This window comes from Polistes dominula, unplaced genomic scaffold (genome assembly GCF_049000335.1).
Source record: "Polistes dominula isolate Pdom_NZ unplaced genomic scaffold, Pdom_raw_medaka contig_11, whole genome shotgun sequence".
Classification (NCBI taxonomy): Eukaryota; Metazoa; Arthropoda; class Insecta; order Hymenoptera; family Vespidae; genus Polistes; species Polistes dominula.
Window position 1 is genome coordinate 494,201 of NW_028301154.1, and position 22,414 is coordinate 516,614.

Consider the following 22,414-nt stretch of genomic DNA (forward strand, 5'->3'; position numbering starts at 1 on the left):
TATCGTGCATCTTATTTCTTCTTTTTTTTTTTGTCTTTTCCAGTCCATTTCTTTATCTTACACAATTTCTTTTATTTTTAATTGTAAATAATAGAGATTATAGAAAATTATGATTCTACAAAATGGCAAACATACAATTTTGTTTTGATAGAAATTATTTGACTGGATGTTGAGATAATACAGTAAAATGAAAAAAAAAATGAAATTAGAAATTGAAGATAAAAGAAAAGAATATAAATCAAGATGATCGATCATGTCTTATTCTTTTGCACTTCAATCTCCGTTCCAAAGCAAAGTAGTAAGCCGGAAATGACCTCGATTCCGGTAGCGGATCGGTACCGTGAGAGCAGTCGAACCATGACTGGTTTTGCAGTGGACACAATTGTCCTTATACTTATATATACGTTTGAATTGCAGTATGCATTTTTTTTACCACTTCCTCCTCGAACCAAAGTGAAACAAAATAAGCAATCTCTCTGTCTATCTCTCTCAATATTCTCTTCTTTTTTTCGGTTATATTATTATTACTACTATTATTACCAAGCATTGCGTGTTTATTGTCTGACAAGCTAAAGTGGAGGAAAGAGAAACGTGACAACAACAATAATAATAATAATAATAATAATAACAATAACGTGTAAAATCACGATTATTATTTGTAAAATACGCAGAAGAAGATATGCAGAATTCTGCCATATTGTTTTCTTTCTCCTTTTTTGACAAAAATAGTATATTGGGTATTGCATAATATCTCTAAACGTTGTTTATGTTTGGTAAATAGCATCTCTCTATTTACAATTTTATATATACATATATAATATTATTTTTTAAATGATATGTTATAGAAAGTGTAAGAAATTTTTTAAAAAGTCGCCAAAAATTGTATAGGTGGCCTTCTATTGGTAATTCAACGACAGTGGCGCCAAAGGTTCGCTGAGTAACAAATTTCAAATGTCGGTAATGGAGAACACTCGAATAGCAAAGTATTTTTCTGTTTGACTTGGAAAAATCGAAAGGTGATATCTTGATAAATTTAAACAGAAAGAAAACATTTTAAAAATGAACTTATTGTCATCTCAGTCAATTGGTAATACTTCTAATTACGAATGACGTTTTTCTTTCAGAGAAAATAAAAAGAAAAGGGTCGATAGTTTGTAGGGAAATATGTAAAATAGATTTTGTTTCATCACCTTCTCTCTTTTTGATAGAAAATGTTCATTGCACGAACGTATTACGCCATCTCTCGTAAGCGAAACGACGAGTCATGATCGGTCATGAAAGAGTGCTAGACGCTTCGTCTAAACAACACCGGAAGTTGATGACGTCCGTTCCTGAGTCAAGATACCGTTTGGCCCCGTTTCAAACCGATAGCCCATTTCCTGGTGAACAATACAAAACCTTATCTAACAACCAAAATTAACAAACATTTTTGATGATTATAATCATCACTATTATTGTCTTCTTATTAAATCCAGCCACGTAAAGACCACAGCAATTGGAACGGATTCGTAAACAATGTATTAGTCATCAGGTATATGTAAAATCAAATGAAAATACATCAAAATCTTGATTGTTAGAGATGTTGAAGAGCCCATTATAAAGTTCTGGTTGAAGAAAATGAAGTTAAGTTTCCAATTAGCAGTTTGTTGAAGAAGAAAGTACAGGGAAAGCGTAGATAGAGTTGGGAAGGAGGTGATATGATAAAAGGGAGAGGAAGTGAATAGAGTACACTGCCGTTAGGAAGTCTTTCGCCAAGTATTTTCGGAGCGACGACTTCCCGGTGCAGAGATCTTCGTCAGGTCGAGTCTTACAAATTGCGGCACGGGTGCAACGTACCTGTTGTTTACCACATAGCGGGTTCAAAGCCCGGTCAGTGCAACGGTCCTTTCCTTCCTTCCTTACCCTGCTCAACTCTCTTCTGTCTCTGTTTCTCTCCCCACCATCGAAGATATATATAGAGAGAGAGAGAGAGAGAGAGAGAGAGAGAAAGAGAATCAGCAAGCAAGTAGAAAAGAGAAGATCATCCATCGTATAGTCCAGCAAGGCAATGCAAGGCTGCTGAGAAAGAAAGGATAGAGAGGGAGAGATAGAGAGAGAGAGAGTTGGTAGTAGGCCGTTCTTCCAAGTCTTCTTCGAGGAAGCTCAACACCAGAAGCCGTTCTCGTCTCGTCTGCAAAATGGTATGGACGAACTGACGCGTCCAGGAGTTCCTTTTCATCCTTTTTTCGCCCCCTCTCTATCTCCCTCTCTCTCTTTCTCTCTCCTTGTATCTTCAGTAAAGAGAAAGAGAGAGGAATGAGTTTTTTCTAACAGCATCAACAACATCAGTTAGAAGTAGAAGTAGATACCACCTGTTCAGTATCAATACACCTGGCAGGGGGTATACTGGACTTTTCCTGGATAACGGAACCAACTTAGAAATCTGTTATAAATCCGTTTGATTCATATTTTAAGAAACTTAACTTATCGTTTAGCACATAGAATATATATATATATATATATATATATATATATATATATATATGTGTGTGTGTGTGTGTGTAATTTATATAAAACATGAAGAGATATTTATAAAATGACTAAATAACATATTTTTATGCAGATATAGCAAATAAAAGAAGACAATGTTTGAAAAGTACGAAGAGGAAGGGTTGAGGATATAAGAAATACACAGGAAGGGAAAGAGAAACGAAGACGATGAAAGTAGGGTTGATAGTGAACCCGATGCACCGAAGAAGAGGACCGGATTGGCCAATCCGACCAAGCTCCGTACTACGGCGTAGTACTCCAGAGGGACCAGGGTTCAAAGCCCGGTCAACACCATGTCCATACTCTTCTTCTTTCTCTCTCTCTCTCTCTCTCTCTTTCGTTTTCCCCCCACTCAAGTTCTTCTGTTTTCTTCTCTTCGTGTATCTCTCCTCTCGGCCATTTCACGAACACAAACCTCTCGGCAATAACACAACACGCAAACTGGGATCACTCTTCTCTTCCTCCTCCTCCTCTTTTTCTCCCCCACCCTTCTTCTTCTTCTTCTTCGAGTCTTACTCCTCTTTGCCCTGAGGCTGTTGTATTCGGGTTCTGTTGGTGATTCACCATCGGTCGAAGATAAGAGGCCAATAAAAACAGTGCGATTCAGAGCGAATGGATGCGTGGAGGGACTAAGGGATCGAGAGGGAGGGACAGAGAGAAGGGTAGTGGAAAGGAGAGAGATATAACTACGTGATCCGCATCACGGTGGACCAAAAGGTGGTACGGAGAGGAGGAGGCAAGCCTCCGGGGAAAAACTGTCGATCGGTTTCTCTCTCGTATGCAGAAAGAGATTTGGGGGAGGAGGGATGATGAGTGGAAAGGTATTAAAAGGGCCACAACTTGATCTTGCCAATACATTTTCTCTCTGTTCTCTCAAAGGTTTTGTTTACACGAATTTATTCCGAAGATACGTTCTCTCAACGATTCTCATAGCTTTTTTCTACAATGTTCTGATTCAGTTTCGTTTGGATATTGGGATTCTCTTCGTTCGTTCGTTCGTTCGTTCATTGAATATTTTATTGCATTTCTTATTATTTTTTATTTAATCACATGTTTTTTGATTTTTTGTTTTGTTTAAAGAAGATAAGAAAAGTGCATTTGTATTTATTTGTATTATTTTTTTTTGCTTTTAATCAAAACAAATAATTTCTTAGTAAATATATTCTAACAGATATTATCAAATTATATTTGTATAAATAAATATATACATATCTACTGATGTATATTTATAAAATATTTACAGTTGACAGTTTTTTCTAAACACGATGCCACGTATGGAAATTCAAAGGATTTCCTCGTATCCTTTAGATCGTTAGTACAAAACGATATTATGCGTATGCAAGTAAGAAGAGGAGCCACACTGCGTACTACGCAGGCGTCCTTGAGCGTAAGCGATCTGTTTACGAGATGGTCATCGACCTCGTTGGTACATGCATCGTTAGAGACCTCCTTGGCAATGTGTATAGATATATATGCATGTATGTACGTAGATGCGCATTCAAGAGAAAGAGAGATAGAAATAGGCAGAGATAAAGGGAAGAGGTCCTTATACATACCTATATATATACAAGTTATATTCTTCCATCGAGCGAATTAAATAAAATCTGATAGAGTTCGCCATTACTGCGGCTCTTTTAACTGCCTTTAATAAACGACTTTGTAACTAATGATTCTTTAATTTAATTAAAACAAGTCCATGCACAGCTGTACACACACGCAAACTTAAATGCATATTATTTCTTTTTTTTTTTTATTTAATCATTTCAATTTAGTTGCCATATTATGGAACGGTCATGAAGTATACTCATGTCATAATATTAAACGTATGAAATTTGTAATTAGTACGTTGTTTATTTTATTAGATGAAGTATTTTTGTTAAATTATTAATAATTTTGTTCATTTTAGGTTTCTGGTTGGATTCAATAAATTATTCAAAAGTATTAACTCTGATCCATCATATATCAAGAAACGTATTATGAACGACGAGGAAGCTGCGTATTTATGAAAAATATCGAAGATAGAAATATTTATGTACACGTACACCAAGAAAGAGTCTCTACAAATATCAGACACACAAGTTGGGTACTTATTGTATTTGTATATCTACTTCTATACAGTCAACACGATAAGACTTAATCACGTGCGTGTGTGCGTTGCCATTATCACATACTTGGTTATCAATTTATATACCTCGAGGTTGGTTTCTACTCGCTAGTTCGTTGTATAAATATTTTCCGCCAAAATCTAATCGCAAATGTGAATGTTCGAGCGAGACAAAGATAGGGAAGGAATCTTACGACGTAATTAAACGTTAGTAGAGATGGTAATATAGTAAATTTGAAAAAAAAAACATTCGCTTCCTCTTCGTTATCACTGAATTTCAACGATATTATTCACTCTATGAGAAATACTATGATAAGAAAGAGAAATTAGAGAATGACGAGATCAGAGTTCAAGAGAGAAATAGAGGATACAATATTGTTATGAATTAGTCAGTTGTTGTTTTATCATTTGATATTTAAAAAAAACGAAACAAAAGTAATGTATGATAGAAAGTACAAATTTTCAAGATGTTTTTTCTTTCTTTTTTTAAATAGACTTAACTTATGATTATTGTAATCTTATTAGTCTCGTATACTCGTCACTAAATTGATTTTTATTTATTTATTTATTTTGATTTATCTTCTTCTCTCCTGTCTTTTTTTTCTTTTTTAAATATTTTTGATATATAATTTAGAGATTGATTTAAATTATGATCTTCTATCTAGACTGATTCATATGTATTACATGCATGTGTAGATATGTGTGTATCATACAAAATAGTAAACGACCGACTCGATGAGGATACGCGGACAACTTTCACCGTTTATATCACGCCAGGATTTTTGTTGAATTAAATGTAGGGCTCTGAGACACGCGCTATTGAGTATCAGTTGTCTATTTAAAAAAAAAAGAAAACAGAAAGTGAAAAGCTTCTGTAAAAATAAAAAATAAAACAAATATTATAATATAAAAGTAATGTGTCGTGTAACATAAGAAATTAATTGTATGACACGTAACAAAATAAAAAAAGAAGATATAAAAAATATGATAATAAAGTAATAAATCAAAATAAAAGAAGAACAAAATAAATACGAGGTCAAAGCAAAAATTACTTTCTCACAGAAGGGAAGACCGAACGAAATTATTATTATCAGCAGGTAGCAACAATACACCTGGAAAAAAAGAGGAGAGGCCTTCTTGAAAAAAAAAAAAAAGATTAAAAAATTAAAGAAAGGTATTGAAACGGTTCGGAAATGTTTGGTAATAAAAATAAAAACAAAAGACAATAGTAGAGCATGAGAAAGGAAACGAACGCGGTATTTTTCTTCATTGGTTTTACGTACCTCGAGTTGGCCTTTATTAACGTTAAAGATAAAAACAGAGATGGAAAGGGATTGGTCAGTTTAAAAGATATAGATACACGTTGAAATCTTAAGACTATACTTTTTTTTCTTTTTCTTTTTCTTACTTCGATGTGCTGTTGTTGTTGCTGCTGCTGTTGCTGCTGCTGTTGCTGCTGGTGTTTCTTCTTCATACCAGGGCATGCTCTCTGTTCAATTGTAGTTTCTTCTTCCGAGAGTTGCGCGAGGTTAGGAGATTGCATTCCACGAAGTAATTTTGGTCCAAGGCCCCTCTCTTTATTTTTCTTTTTTACACTGTGTGTGTGTGTCTTCGTTCTTTCGATTCGCCTCGCTAGTCACCGGATCGTTTCTCTTCTCTACTTGCTGTAGTTCTCTTTCTCTCTTTGTATTTTTTTCCTTTCTTTTTTTTTTTTTTTTTTTTTTGATGTCTTTTGACTTTACGAAAATGATCGATCGTAAAGGTTCCACCCTGGAGCGAGACTAAATCTTTTACGAAGTTATGACTGTTCGAGAAAAAGTTTGTTCTTCGAGTTTTTACTCGGTTATGATTGTTTTATGGTTAACGTATCCTTTATGCTGAATAGATATTTTTGTTTTCTTATTCTTACATAATTTATTAATTCTTGTGAAATATATATTTTCTATATTTTTTTTTATATCATAATCTTTGTTAAATTATTACAGTTATATCTACTTGAAACTATTAAAACCATTGCTACTTTAAACTGTTATATGATTCCAGCATGGGAATTTAGAAACCGGATCGAGTAAAGCAACCCAGTCTTTCACATAGCAACAAGGAAACCTCTTGAAGAATTTCCATCACGGTTTCTATGTCCGAGTCGTAAATCGAAGAGGAGTTCGGTTGAGCTAGGAAAAGTCTTGTCCTCTCTCAGTAGTTGTTCAACATTGTGGGAAGACCACCGCCAAGAACTTTTTCCTGTATATATCTTCTTCTTGCAACACAGCATTTAATATACTAGTTGAAAGTACATAATAGAAGTATATTATTACAATAGTTCTATGTATTGGATGAATTGTTAGGTAGAACAAAATCTAACAGGTATACTTTGTTATAACATTAATAATTCATTTACAATGTGTCGACAAAGTTTTGCAAAAAAGAATAATTCAATTATGTAATCATCTAAGAATTTTGTGACCTATAATAATCTCACGTTAATAGTTAAAGTTTTTGTATAATTTCAAGAAGAGCAAGCTAATCAATTTCATTTGTTTTTCTTTCAGACTACAAAAAAAAGGACATTTGGACATGGACAAAATATAATCAGTCGTCATGTAAGACACTTTGTATGACGTTAGCGCGAGGAAAAAGTTTCCTTTCGAAGCGTGCTATCCTCTCAAAAGGTCAATGATCGAAAAATGACCTGCATCTCTTCGTGCAGATCCCCTCTACTTCTACCTCATGTTCTTTTTCTTTTCTACTTCGTTTTCTTCTTGTTTTTCTCTTTGAAGTACGACGTAGCACAAAACATGCATCTTCTAATGGAACTTAACCCTTAAACGGTGAAACAAAGGGTTCCCTTTTCTTAAGAATTCTATGAAAATGATCTTAAAGGTTTATAAGGTTTTCTTGGAATATTACTTTGAAGAATCTTGTGGCTGTTTATCATTTAATTTAATAGTACTGTTAGCTCAATTGCGGTTTTAAATTTAAAGTATATACTTCTCGGTTATTTTATTTACATTTCTTACTTGTTAAGAATTTGATTAATCGTATAAGAGGAATTAAAATTATTTTCTTAAACCTTCTGTGTGCTACATTTTTGAGAATGATTAATAACAGTTATTATAGAAGAAAGTACTTTGCTAACGTATAACACAAGTTCACACTTAATAATACAAATAACCAATCTCTTACGTACAGGTAATGAACTTCTTAAGGAAATAAAAAAATAAAAATAAAAAAAAGAAAGAAAAGATTTTCAAGGCTCACATCCATTTAATCCTTTTAAAGGCACAAAAAGAGAAAAGATAATAATATCGTGCGAAAAGAAAAGAGAAGAGATGATAAAAGATAAAAGATAGAAGATAGAAAAAGATGAGACGATATCAAATAAGAGAGAGAGAGGGTGAGACAGCCTAGAGAAAGAGATACACGAGGTGAGGAATAAGAAACTGTAATTGCCAGGCAATGACTTTGCTGCAGAAATTGCTTCAGCGTCGCGTGGAAACGTTGGTGTTAAAGTAGCGTGGAAAGAAGCTCCCTTTCTCTTTCTCTCTTTCTGAGAAACAGGATAAATCCGAAGAGAGAAAACGCTCCTCCGGTACAAAGTACTGGAACTCGCACAAGAAATTGTGGAACTGAGCTTCGCGAACGAATATTCGCGCGATTAAGAAAAAGAGAAGGAAAAAGGGATAGAAAGAGAACGGGTTAGTATATAGGAGCAATCTCGTGCTCAACATGTGTCCTGTACTTTACTCTTTATTACCTGTAAATGGTTCTTCGCCACGCCTCTAAAGAGACACGGTCCCTTTCAACTCAACGGCTTTTGACAATTTTTTATCTTCCATTGGCACATTTATTTTATATTATATTTTTTTCCTTCTTCTTTTTTATTGTATTTTATTTTATTTTTATCTTTATACATATTCTCAATCGGCTAATAAATATTGGCCATATTTTTATTGCACAAAGTACTCCCCAAAAATACTTAATTTAACAAGCTCGACATTTTAAATACAAAATATTAATTCAACCGGGCATTCTATAGAACAGGGGTGGTCAGCTTTCGTGTACGTAAGATTTACTTTTATCTTAACTAGGGTTTTATATTAATGATTCATTTATCATGTAGTCTAATAGATTTAATTCTAAAAATAGTTCATCGTTAAAATTTAAATTCGCGAATACATTTGTAACTCACCTAACTAACAATAAGATCAATGGCGAGAGAAGACAAAAGGAGAAGAAATAGAAAAGAGTTACAAGCACAGTCTCGCGTATGGTAGTCATGAATCATGGAAAACCATATATCGTAATAAAGGGATGTGTCTCTCTCGTGTTGTTCTTTTTTTTTTTTTTTTCTTTTGCGACAGTGTGAGAAAGAAACTTTCCGGTTATTTAGCGCAATTATAAGTCTCTCGTTCATGGTCCTGACTCTGATTGTAAATTACGATCTTCGAATGAGACGAGAGAACATGATCACTAGATCATCTGCTTTTTTTAAAGTTTTATTCGTGTACAAATCATTAATACAACAACACTATAGATCTCAATATATTTGTTTTAATCATGAACTTATAATATTCAACTTAGAATCATTAAGCGTACTAACGTTTACTTTTTTCTGCTTTAGGTCAAATAAAAATGATGGTTAAAACAAAGAAGATTGGAAAAGAATGAAGGTAACTTAAAAGGAGAAAAAAAAGGATAGGAAAGAAAAAGGGAGGGTTGCGAAAATTTCGAAGGGAACGACTTGATAATGCATCAGAACTCGTTGCACCTGTGGCAAGTACATACTACTCTCTGAATCCTAACTTCTCTTGTGCTTGCTTTCTTAGCGTATGCATTAAACGCACGTACATCAGCCTGGGGCCAACAGCTTCTCTCTGGGTTCGGTTGGACTTGCTTGCACCGGCAATCACGATAATCGTGAAGTTTATCGAGAAGCTTGGCTGTGATTAACGAGGATCGCTTTAAATCTTCTGAGAGAAGGAAGACTACGTGATATGGTGTTGTTGCGTGGTGGTGGTGGTGGTGGTGGTGATGTTGGATGGTGTTGTTTTCATTGAAATATACGTCACCACATTTTTTCTCTTTCTCTCTCTCTCTCTCTCTCTCTCTCTCTCTAGTAAATTTGTAAAATTACTGATGAATATTCTTACAACTTTTGTCAACGTCCGAAGAGTACTGTTAACCAGATTCAAGGCGTTTGAATTTCAACGTTTAACATCAATCCCAAGGGAAATTAAATTGATTGACTTCAATTGAAATTTAATTGAATGCCTAGCGTAGATCAAATTTCATTTACAAAATTGCAATTGCAAATTAAGTTTTTCGTCTTGGAATCATTCGCTTGTTTTATAAAAACAAAATATGAGAAATAAGTAATTCAACATGACTTAGTACATTGTTTTCAGGTTTAGAAAAAAAATCATTGCTATGAAATAACAAAACAAAAAAAAATATAGGTATCTATGAGATGTACAATTGCGTTTAAAAAGTTTAAATAGCATCTTTGGCTGTTGCAGTATCATTGACGATCCGGACGACCGTGAAAACGCTGACGCAGCTGCGGCCGATCTTACCGCGGGCTTCGATCTCGATCCGCCCTCGGCAAGAGGCTCGACCTGCATCGCCATTTTTAGTCACGATCGAAAGAAAGAGAGAAAAGCAACCTCTCATCCTCTCCCTTCTCTTCTTCTTCTTCTTCTTCGTCGTCGTCGTCGTCGTCGTCCACCTCCTCCTCCTCCTCTTTATACGAACGCTACTTCTGCAGCCAAGGCCATTTTAATAGCGCAGCGCATTTATCATTTGGGCGAAAACAACGTCGATCGAGGCTAGCGATAGGAACGAATTGCCATGTCGATTCAACCGCTAACTTAATTCTGAAGCTAACAGCAAGGTAGTAGTTACTGCTCTTTCCTAACGTCCTAGCATTATCGCCCAGAAACGATTATATCCTTTCTATAAACTTTCCCTTTTGTATTATTGCAGCCAACACTTCCCTTTCAATATTATTTATATTCTTAAAACGTTAATTAGCTTCTGAATTGATTATTCTTACATTTATGATTTAACAAACAGTATTTATATTTGTCAAAGGATCTTCTTTTTTTACATGAAAATTTTGGGCCAAGAGAAAATAGTAATTAATGTCAATTAATTTCCTAAATATATATTGTAGATTGTTTATTGTTAATGTGATATTAATGTATGATGTTTGTAGGTAAAAAAGAAAGAAGAATTAAGAGAGGAAGAGGAAACTCGGTAGTGTCGCGTGACACGAAAAAGTCGATGCCCCCATGGTTGTTGGTCGGGCAAGAAGCCGGAGGCTTGAGCGTGGCTAGATTCACCCAGAGATCGTTGCTATCGCAGCGTCGTCTCGTTATCCGACACCGCGAGTACACACGCCGGGGCACCGACTTCTAGCTTTACCTTCAACGACGACACTGTTGCTAAGGGAATCCGATTACGTCTCTTCTTCTTACAATTACAATCGATCTAATCTACTAGCTTCCAACCGTTTCTGACACGCTTCTATTATAAACAAAGGCTATGTCTTAATAACACACACAATAACGCTTTAATTAATTAAAAATAAACTATGTAAAGTAACTGTGTATATGCATGTGTGTTTGTATGTGTACATTTTGTTTAATAATTTTAAAGAACAATTTTTTAATAATAAATGAATTATTTTTATAGATATGAGAATCCAAGAGGGTGGAGAGGAACGTTTGACATTAATTTATAGGACACAACCGAATGGATCCACGGACAATAATCGATTTATTCGAATCACGCGTTGCGGAATCAATCGGCGTTGATGGCGTGTGGACTAAATTGATTTTCTCGTTCCATGTTGAAAGTGTCTTCCTCTTTTGGTCCAGCACAAGCACCATCATCAGTACCAGTCCCTCTTCCTTCCCCTCCGTCATACGGCTTTTGACTAGAAAGCACAAAAAGGAAAAAAGAATAAAAACAAGAAGAAGAAGAAGAAGAAGAAGATGACGAAAAGAAAAAAGAAAAAGAAAATGAAAAAAAAAGGAATAAGAGAAAGAGGGTGGACAGATGAAGAAAAAGAAAAAGAAAAAAACAAGAAGTACAAGAAGAAGAAGAAGAAGAAGAAGACGTCGAGAGAGAACTGGCGAGAATGAAGAAGTCGGTGGAAGGAGGAATAGGAGTAAAAGAAGAGGGGGCCAGGAGGAAGAAGTAAAGGGGAGGAACGTGATGGCGATGGACGAAGAAGAAGAAGTCGAAGAAGAAGGTGCAGAGCCACGCCGTAGGAATATTAAAACTAACTCTCGCGTTCGCACTCCACCTTCTCTCTTTCTTCTCTTCTCTTCTCTTCTCTTCTCTGTGCTCTGTTGGGCTCGCTTGTTTTCTTTCGTCTTCTTTCACCTCCTTTATTTTGTCAGCTCTCGCACCCGAAGATTTCAGTCTCTTTTCTTCTTCTTCTTCTTCTCCTCTTCTTCTTCTTCTTCTTCTTCTTTTACGTTTGAACAAGAGGTTGCATCTTCCTTTCGTTCTTATTCTTTCTCTTTCTTTCTCTGTTCCACTCGTTACTCGAAGCCTTTGTTCGTCCCCATTTCTCGACTCCCATCTTAAGCCGCTGTCACGGTCCGACGACAAAACGTCCAGCGACCAATCCGCGTGATTTCGTTGGCATCCTTTCGAAACGGATTTAAGGTCGCTTCAAATACCCGTCGAACGAAAATGAATAGATGGATGGATGGATAGATGGATGGATAGATGGGTGAATGAATAATGAATGAGATCTCAAAATCCTTCTTCATTTTGTTTATTTGAATTTTACATTTAGTCAATTTTTATTCATGACACTTTTGTTATATTGTAATTTCGTTCAATGTATGTGTGTGTGTGTGATCTGTATACATTAAAATTATATATTTATTTTTAGGTCAGTTATTGATTCGGATTGCATGTAATTTATAAATTTAAAAAGAAAAAGAGAAGGAGAGGAGAGCTGGTCAGAAAGGATTATTTTCTTCATGATTTCTGATCCAGTGCCAAACGGCGTTAATGGAACAAGACCGGCAGCCGTCCGGTTTCAGTGCCGCTTTTGTAGACTCGTGCGCGCGCGCACGCTTGGAATAACCCTTCAAAATACTTTGGCGTAAATTTATCAGTGACGTCCGTCCAGTTGAAAAATATATACCTACCTTCTCGTCTCTGCCATTTTTCGCTACCGCTTTTGCTTCCAAGACAACACGTTACGATGATATACCTCAAATCATCGAAATTAAATGGACAAAAAAAAAATAGAAGAAAAAGGTATATTTTTTAAAATGTGAAATTCTAAGCGATAGAATGAGAAATGAAATTGAAAATAATTCTGAATAATTAAATACATGTATATATTTCTGTGGTTTTTGTATATACAGGTGGAGGCTAATTCATTACGCAACGGTGTTTTACTCGCCAGATCAAACAGATTTATTAAACATACGAGGGCATATTTTCAAATGCTAATTCGCATTCTGAATTATTGCTAGCCTAACCAAATGATTAAGATAATCAATAACAAAATAAAATATATTGGATATAAATATAGGAACATAATAAAAAGAAAAAAAAAGGATTTTTTTTTTAATATAACATATACCCTTTGAGATAAAAAAGAAGATAATACGTTATTATGAAGGTATAATTAAGACCATTTATTGTTATAATCTCGAATCTTTGCAATCTTGCACCAGAACACCCATGCACCCTTAAGAAGGAGAAGAAGAAGAAGAAGAAGAAGAAGAAGAAAAGAAATAACAAGAAAAAGAGAGAAGAAAGATAAAAGGGTGAGAGCGAGAAAGAGGGAAGGAAGATAATGGCGACGAGGTCGAAGAGGGTGAATATTCTTTTGAGGCAGCTTAACATCCAGCACACCACTTCGCATATTTAAAATGCAAATCCGTACGCCAATAAATCTCTTGTACATGGTTCGAGCGGTATGTGCGAGGGAGAGAATCCCTTCTCTTCTTTTTCTTATTTCTCTTATTCTTATTCTTCTTTGGATCCTCTTTCGGATCCTTTATTTCTCTAGAGCGTCCTCCTCATCTCGAAGAGACGTCAGGATTCCTTCTCTCACCGTGACCATTATTAACCCGCAGTTAATTGAATCGCCACAGCCTCGTGCTCGAGAAATTTTTCGACGAGTACTCCTCCGTAATTCTTAAGAAAGGGAAACAGAGAGAGAGAGAGAGAGAAAAAGAGAAATATGATGAAACAATCGAACGACAAAGTTTAATAAAAAAATTAATTTATTTTTTAGAAAGAGAGAGAGAAAGAGAAGAGTGTAAATCCTCTTTTTAAAAAATGACTTCTTTCCATATAACGCTCTTCTCTCTTCAGAAAATTATATTTAATCCTGTATTTATGTTAGCACATAATTTAGCCTTTTCAAGAAGCAGAACTCGAGACTGTGAACGTTTTATTATCCACATATATCCGTCAACATATATACATAAACATAATATATAGGGTGAGTCGATAATAACTTAGTATTCCAAAAAAAAAATGAAATTCTTTTTATAATATATTCCAAAATTATTGAAACACTAACTTTTAATATATTTCAATCATCTTCATCAACCTAACATTTTATTTAAAATATTTTTATTTTACTTGTAACAAATATAAAATCACGTATACTCGAAATGAAAGTAATTATTAACTCACCCTGTAGATATGTGAGTCCAAACTTATTGTTAGTATTTCAAATGTATGAGCAAAGAATTGCATGACATTTCTAAAAGCTTCTTTAACACTATGTTTCCTCTCTTTCCCTCATTCGTGCGACCATATGATCTTTTTGACCTTCTTGTAAAAGGCTGCATTAGTGACGTCACTATTCTGCTATACATACTTACTTATACTACTTGTCTACGATATAACCGACACGCATACGGGAGAAAAGTGGTCGCAAGCATTCTTGAAAGCACGCGTATTAACACGCTCACGAGGAGTCTTGCTCGTACCCTTTACGACGTGTAAATCACAACTGTGAAACGCCAAGGATCTCTCTTTCTCTCTCTCTCTCTCTCTCTCTCTCTTGCTTTTTTTTACCACCCCTCAAATATTCGTCCGTGTAATAAAGTATCCACTTTAAACTCTTAGTGACAAAACTAAATCCTTTCAAGATCAGCCGAATTGAATGCTTTTGTTGTTGAAAAGTTTCGGGTTGTTTCTTTTTCCATTCTCTTTTATTTTAAATAATAATTAAATCAAATTTATTGCAATACTTCTTATTGCGAAGAATTATTAACTGAATTGAAAAATGAATATTCAGTACTAATAGATATATATATATATATTTGTTGCTTTTAGAAAACGCATCTCACTAATGCTCTTGGAATGTTAGATAGAACCCAACGTTACGCAACACAGCCGAATTCTTTTCGAGCAAGGCCACAAATCTAGAATGTAAAGGAGGCCTTTGGCTTGTGCTTGAATATCTTTCAAACGTAAAACTACCAAGAATGTAAATGACAAGAAAAACAACCCAAAAAAAGAAGAAGAAGAAGGGAATCGACCTAATTGCGAATCGAATGAATTTTATATTGATCTTTATGTAAAAAAAATAATACCAACTAACGTAGGTGTTCTGTTTACTCGAGAAACGATGAATGAGAAAAAAAAGTAGGGAAAGATGAATCTTTGAAAAGCAACGTGATGAGAATCCTATAATATACAAGGTGTCTAGGTAAGTTAGAGAGAAAGAAAACACGATGAAGAAAAAGAAGAAGAAAAGGATAAAAGTAGACGGATAAGAAGACAGGGAAGAGATGCATTCTGCAAGTATACTACAAAGTGTGTCTTGGCTGGTTGGTTGGTTGGTTGGTTGGTTGGTAGTATGTTGGCTACTCAACTTAAAGTAAAGGCGATTACGTCAAATCAAGACTCCATACGAGAGGATTTTTAACCTAACGTCCTTCTCTTCTTCTTCTTTCTTCTCTTTACAAAGTATATACATTGTATTACTATTGCTGAGAATGCCATTGAAACGTAGGATACAAGAAGAAACGATGTTGAGATCTGACTAAAGGTCTTATGCTGCTGTATATCAAGATACTTTAACCTTTCCGTACGCTTAATGGGAAATTATACACAGTAAATTGTTTTTTATTTATCATTCATGTTATTTCATGGCGAAGATCGAAAGTATTAGAATTATAGGGTATATGAATTAATTTTTTAATACTGTTAGATGTAAGAAAATGTAGGTCAATGTTTCAGGTCATCGATCTTGTTGTTTATCTCTTTACACAAAATATGTAAATGCATGAGTTATCCTCGTCTATATTTTATACAACGATTTAAGAAAAAATAATATTAAAAAAGATTCTAATCGACTCATTTATTTCTTTCAGACTATTCGTTCGTCGACCAAGGTAAAGAATTATAAAAAGTAAGAAAGACGATGAAGACTCGATAACAAATCATCATTTCCATCCGTTGTAACGTAGGTATATTCTACGTAGCAAGTCAAGAAAAAGAAGAAGAAGAAGAAGAAAAAGAGAGAGAAAGAAAGTCGAGTTAATTACAACCTAACATACACAAGTTTACATTGTATCCATATATTCCTTTTTTCTTTTCGTAGAAGAAGTTCTTTTACTGTCAGTGTGAGAGAAGAAGAAGAAGAAGAAGAAAATAAGATGTGGGGGAAGGAAAGAATGATTTCAGGATCAGTGGGGGGTTGTTCAGCAAAGAGGAGGGCATCGCAAGATTCGACGATTTTAATCTCTTCTCTTCTGATATCCTCCTCCTTGGTACCTCCTGGAAACTTCTGCAAACCTGTCCTCTTTTAACAGCCAAGCTTGTCCTCTTTCTATCTCTTTCTTTTTCTTTCTTTCGTAATATCTTCTCTTTTCTCCTGTTCCTTCTTCTTCTTCTTCTTCTCCTCCTTCCTCTTGTACTTTTTATTTCTTCAACGTAACTCATCCCTTTACCTCCTTCAAACTCCTCCTTCTACTCTTTCTTCTCTTTCTTTTGTTCATCCTCCTCCCCCTTTCTCACCGTTTCGAACGCTATTACGTGCAACGGCTACCGGCAGGCACGAAGCCAAGCTACATCAGCAACAGGACTACCGATCTCTTCTGCCAAGAGAGGAGACCTCTCCCCGAGAGAAGGGAACTTACAATTAGGCAATTTAAATCAACAGTTCCGATCTCCGACGTTGACGTCGATTACCATTTTTCGTATTAGCACCGGTCACCCTTTCTCTTTCTTTCTCTCTCTCTTTCTTTTATTTTATTGTCCCTCGCTCTACCTTTTACCTCCCCTTGAAGAAAAGAAGAGGATGATGTGCTTTAATAATACGAGCTCCCTGAATTTCTTCTTGCCTACCGGAGATACTCTCATCGTAAGCTTTCAATCTGCCTGCTACACCTTTATATTTTTGTTTAGAAATTAATTAAACCATTTATTTTGAATTATTATTATTTTTTATTTATTCTATAGATATCAAGGTACCAAAAAGACATTGCTGAAAAATGACGAATATAATAAATTGATTAATTAAGATTAAAATGAAATAATCGGATCTTGATTAATGTGATAAAGTTGAAAATAATTCGAATCGGATCAGTCATTTTCAGAGCAATCATCTTTAAAATGAGATGAAATTACAAATCTCTTTTGATGATTAACAATCTCATTCAAGGGAGGACACTTAAATTACATCTATTTTCTCGAATAATAATAATAATAATAATAATAATAATAATAATAATAAGGATAAATAATAGTCTCCGATATTACCTACAAATAACAAACAAGACTCACAATCAGTAATGTACTTACTTACTTCGTAAAGAAAGCACTTTGAGTATCTGGTTTCTTGAAATCGTAGGCTAAAAGAGGTTGCTGCAAGAGTGAAGAAGAATAAAAAAAAAAAAACAATATGGGAAAGATGTAATAAAGTTACTGAATAAAGGATATTATGGCGCATATATATATATAACGATTGAAATACAAGGATAGAAGCTACTATATATTCTTTTTCTTTGAAGTTGGAAAGAAGAAAGAAGCCCGAAGGTAAAGTCGTTGTTCACTATGTTTATATTCGCCATTCGTGTGCGTCTCTATTTGATTATCTTCTCCCTTTTTCCTCCTCCCCATCTTCCTGTTCTTCCTCCTTCCTATTTTGCTTCCATTTTCCCGGAGGTGTCTCGTTCTGCTCTTCTTTTCTGAATCCTGCGATGCAGTGGTCAGCAGTACACACACCGGTTGTTGTTGCTCTTACTCTCCCTTTTCTTTACTCTCTATTTCTTCTTCTCCGGTTCACTTTCTCTCCGGTTCCGCATCTCTCCCTCTACTCTCCTTCTTCTTTTATTCCTTTTTATCTCCTCTCTCTCTCTCTCTCTCTCTGTTTTTCTCTTTTTATCTCTTGTTGCTCTAAACAGTAACCAGTAGTAGAAGCAAAAAGAGATCCGGGAAGATTTGTAAAGTTACATTCTTAGACTTGTAATACTTTTTTTTTCTGAAATAATTTTTTTCTATAACACGTAATAATTATTTTCTTTTATTTTCTTATAAACAGGCAAAAAATTTCGTGAGATAAGTTCTTTTTCATAAATTGGATGAAAGAAAAAAAAAATAATAAAATGCATATGAAAGAAGAGTGTTGCATCAAAAGGACCTTGACATCGAGTGGTTATCAGTTTGCTTTCTTCAACACTACGCCACTCTCCTCTTCTTCCTCCTCCTTCTCCTCCTTCTCCTTCTTTTACTCATCTTCTTTAAAAGAAGAAACGAAGCTTTGGAGTAGCCACACGTGCACGTAAGCGGCGAAAGTCGATGCACACACGTTGCACATCGTACTACGTCTTACCATACTGTACCATTACTACACCATGAGTCTTGTGATGAGAAGGCGAGGGAGGAGGGAAGAAAAAGAGGAGGAGTTCGGAAAGAAAAAGAGAGAGAGAGAGAGATGAGCAAACTGGAAAAAGAAATGGCGGGGCAAGGGGTGAAGGGAAGGAGGAAAGGGAGAGAGCCGTTTTGCCCCTTTTGCCAGTTCTGCCTTTTTTTTCTTGTCCTCTTCTTTCCTCATCCACCGTCCTCCTCTTCCTCCTCCTTCTCTTCTTCTTCCTCCTTCTCCTACTCCTCACACTCTTCTTCACCATCTTTGCTGTAAAACAGGGACGGACCGATCAACTGACAGAGAGAAATTTTACATATTTCTTTAGTTTGCATATATTTTAAATAGATCGAAATTATGCTTAACAATGATTGATGTTTGGGTAATACTGAGAAAATTTATTTACATAGGCAAAAGTAATTTGTTTTCAACGAAAATACAATTGATTAAACAATACGGCATATTGTTAATTAAAATAGATCAGTATTTAAAGTAAAAAAATGTATATTTGTATTACAGATACCAAACATGTCTCTCATGGAAATGAAGATAACATGAAATGTTACCGTTTTAACTGTTAAACGTCTAACGTTCGTGAAGATCCGTTACACTTAGTTCTACTTTTCGTTGGCTTCTCTCTGTTCCTCTCACGTCGAATGAATTTAAATCGAACGACAGGCAGGTGACGAGTCAAATTACGGAAGTCATTGAAGCACTGCGGTTATGAACGTGCAAGTTACACATCTCTCGAAAGAAAGAAGAAAAGAGGAGAGAGATAAACAGAGAAGAAATGGAAGACGTGCCACAACCACATCCGTCGTTACAGCCGGCTTTACGTTTTCTTTGCTACACGAGAGATCTCCTCTTTTTATATCCCTCTTCTCATCCCCTTGAAGAAAATGAAACATCGATTTTATTCTCGTTATCGATCAATCAACCACTTAAATGTTCTAAGAAAACAAAATTAATTGATGTTAGTTGTCAAACATTTGTCTAACTAAATATTTTCTTTCAGTATTCTTTGGAATGATCGCTTTTAATCACATTTTGATATCACATCGAACGTGGGATAATTTCTAATTAAGGATCTCCAATATAAATTAGTGAATTTATTAGCGAAAAGAAAAGAATAAAAATGAAATCAAAGGACCCTAAATCAGTGTACTATCTTTTTGGGTTGATAAGAAGAAAAACAAAATATATGGATAAATTTTATCTTTCCAATTATTTCATACCAATTTATCTGTTACAAAGCGATAAGACTATAACGTATCTCTCTTTGATCTTTTATTTCTGTACTTAACAAAACCGGTAATTACCGTAATGCGGCAACTCGCCTTAACCGACCGTAATTTGCATGCCGACCTTTGATCGCGTCATATATTCCCTGGCCATGCATTCGATAGCGCACAGCAACTATTTTCCCGTTTACGGATTAACGTAATTACCTCTATGAAGAGTAGAAAAATATCTTCTGCGAGTGAAATTGCTTACGTATGCGTGTACATGGGGAAACAAAAAAAAAGAAGAACGTTAGCTCATTTTGTATATCTAATATGAAATCAAAATGAAATTAATTTTATCATGTACAAAAATGATATTAATACATGACTAATGTGTAACAATATTTTTACAGAAACGAAGAAGACGAATCTTGACTGGATTTGTTTCATTTCAAGAGAAATTGTTTGAAATAATATAACAATTGTAAAAAGAAAAAGATGCTATAACAACTATGAGAAAAGAAAAATAAAAAGTAGGCCAAAGTTTCGATCGGATAAGAGCAACGAAATAAGTTTAACACTTCGTATCTCGTTGCTTGAGCGAGATCAATTACATGGGTCGTTCCTTTTCTTCAGGTCCGATCGGTGTATGTATCTGCTTCTTGCTAACGCTGTGCGTCCCTCGTCTTCGATCGAACTTCAAGTCAAACTCGTTCTCGACAACAGAGTAACATGAAGATGCGAGCCGGTGCTTCTACGATACGTTTGTATTAAAAACAAAAACAAAAAGAATATGAAGAAGAGGAAGAAGAATAAAATGATCCACCAAGAAGACGATGAGCATGATAATTAAAAATTTTAGAAACTTTCTGGAGGATAAAATTGAAAGATCAAAACTCTCATTTTAATTATCAAATTCTATTGCAAAACATCAGAAGAATGAAACGAGGATAGATGAAAGATTACAAAATGTATAAGAAAAAGTAATGAATGATCTAATGAGACTAATTTCTAGATAGTCAAATATTATGATAACTAGTTTTTTAATCATCAAATCCGTGTCAGTCGGCATAAGGCACGAAAGTTTGCACCTTACATCCCTGGAGTCTTCTTCTTCTTCTCCTTCTCCTTCTCCTTCTCCTTCTCCTTCTCCTTCTTCTTCTTCTACTTCTTCTTCTTCTTCTTCTTCTTCTTCTTCTTCTTTTACTATACCTATATATATATTGTGTATATATACATGTCTCTCCTTCTTTTTCTCTCTTATTCTTTTCTCTTTTGCCCTCTCAACCAAACCAATGACCTATCCTTTTCCGTTTGCCCCGAAGGCCCGTTTTTTTCCTCCTTTTTCTTCCTTAGATCCGTTGCTCTCTTTGTACGGCGTCACGGTTGCTCTTGTTGCTCCTCGCATTCTCTTTCTCTTTCTCTCTTATTCTTTGAGAAGTAAGAGAAAGAGAGAGAAAGAGAAAATACGGTCCTCTTCAAGAGATGTTCTCTCTTCAGTTCCTCTCTCGTACACCCATCCAGTTCTTTTTTTTTCTTCTTCTTTTTTTTCTCTTTCTATCTTCTTCTCTGTTTTTCTTTCCTTGTTTCTTTTTCTCTCTTTCGCTTGCTCACTCATGTTAGTGAAAAACAAAAGGAACAACTGGTCAATCCAGAATGAGAAAGAACGAGATGGTGGCTTAACACACGAGTGAGTAAGAAAGAAAGAGATAGAAACTCTTGAAGAGGGACTTGGAGGGACCGTGAAAGAATACACAAAAGAGAGAGAGAAAGAAAAAGGAGGAGAAGAAGTGGGGGGGGGGACAGGGAAGAGGGAAGGAACACAGTTGAGCGAAGCGTGTCTCGACACGCGAGATGCTGGATCGGATTCGACCCACGGATCCGGATTCACGAAAGTCTCGATCTCTTGGATCATTCTCCTCGGTTCCCCCTTTTCTTTTTCTATTTTAACTTGTCTTTTATTTTATTTTATTTCTTTTTTCTTCCTTCGATTTGACGTTGACAGAAAAAGGTTGTTCCCCGAGAAAGCTTGTTCTCTCTCTCTTTTTCATTCTCCTAAACTTATCAGGAACATTCAGTTTATAAGCACGTTTTGGAGAACGCGTTCGGTTTTGTATAAATTAGGATTCATTCGATCATAAATATGATCTTGGAAATAAATTTTTATTTATCTTGAAAAAGAAAGAATAACTAATGTTAATATTATACGATTGAAAATAAATTCTAACATATAAGTTGTCTTCTTTAATATTTTAAATTCAAGGTATTTAAAAACCTTTAAAAAATTATTTCTCTTCATCTAAATTTAACTTCATAATTAGTAAATTTATATTATCACTAATTAAAGAAATTCGTTTTTTTTTTTTCAGATCACCAAAAGAACTTTACATAATGACTAATTCCCATGCGAAGGCGAGCATTGTTACTTCCAGAATAGTGTTACCTTTGTCGAGTCATCTTTAACACGAAAGACATCTAAACGATATTATTTTATCCACGATATTGTTTGTTACGTTGTGTCAAATATATAGAGACAGGCAGGTAGACAAACAGACGGACAGACAGATAGAGATAAAAAAGTTGGCACACAGTTGTTAAATTTACTTTGGCTTCGTTGGTGTGCAGTAACCCAGGTAAGATCGTGAGCATCGAAGAGGAGAACTAAGGGAACCGGTTTAATCTTATAAATTTGCG

General features: G+C 35.0%; 2 long non-coding RNA genes across 6 annotated transcripts in view; one reads left to right on the forward strand and one right to left on the reverse strand.

The window, feature by feature from the left end:
* The window catches only part of LOC107071112 (uncharacterized), a 46,801-nt gene that overhangs the window by 18,468 nt on the left and 5,919 nt on the right, over positions 1–22,414 (forward strand). Inside the window, exons 6-23 of one of the 5 annotated variants that reach the window (XR_016178625.1) lie at positions 889–2,180; positions 2,603–3,350; positions 4,436–4,612; positions 6,677–6,997; positions 7,183–8,328; positions 9,255–9,406; positions 10,150–10,523; positions 10,848–11,888; positions 12,543–12,916; positions 13,027–13,584; positions 14,963–15,338; positions 15,645–15,745; positions 16,006–16,997; positions 17,096–17,671; positions 19,017–19,808; positions 20,134–20,253; positions 20,357–20,703; positions 22,090–22,353. This is a non-coding gene — a long non-coding RNA (uncharacterized LOC107071112). Of the gene's footprint in view, positions 1–888; positions 2,181–2,602; positions 3,351–4,435; positions 4,613–4,708; positions 4,727–6,676; positions 6,998–7,182; positions 8,329–9,254; positions 9,407–10,149; positions 10,524–10,847; positions 11,889–12,542; positions 12,917–13,026; positions 13,585–14,962; positions 15,339–15,644; positions 15,746–16,005; positions 16,998–17,095; positions 17,672–19,016; positions 19,809–20,133; positions 20,254–20,356; positions 20,704–22,089; positions 22,354–22,414 lie in introns of those variants that run through there. The other 4 variants (XR_016178626.1, XR_016178628.1, XR_016178627.1 and 1 more) reach the window with 4 other exon arrangements.
* LOC149030543 (uncharacterized) lies at positions 10,796–12,536 on the reverse strand. The gene is made up of 2 exons (XR_016178630.1): positions 11,924–12,536; positions 10,796–11,570 (listed from the first exon to the last, which is right to left on the reverse strand). It is a non-coding gene; the product is annotated as an uncharacterized LOC149030543 (long non-coding RNA).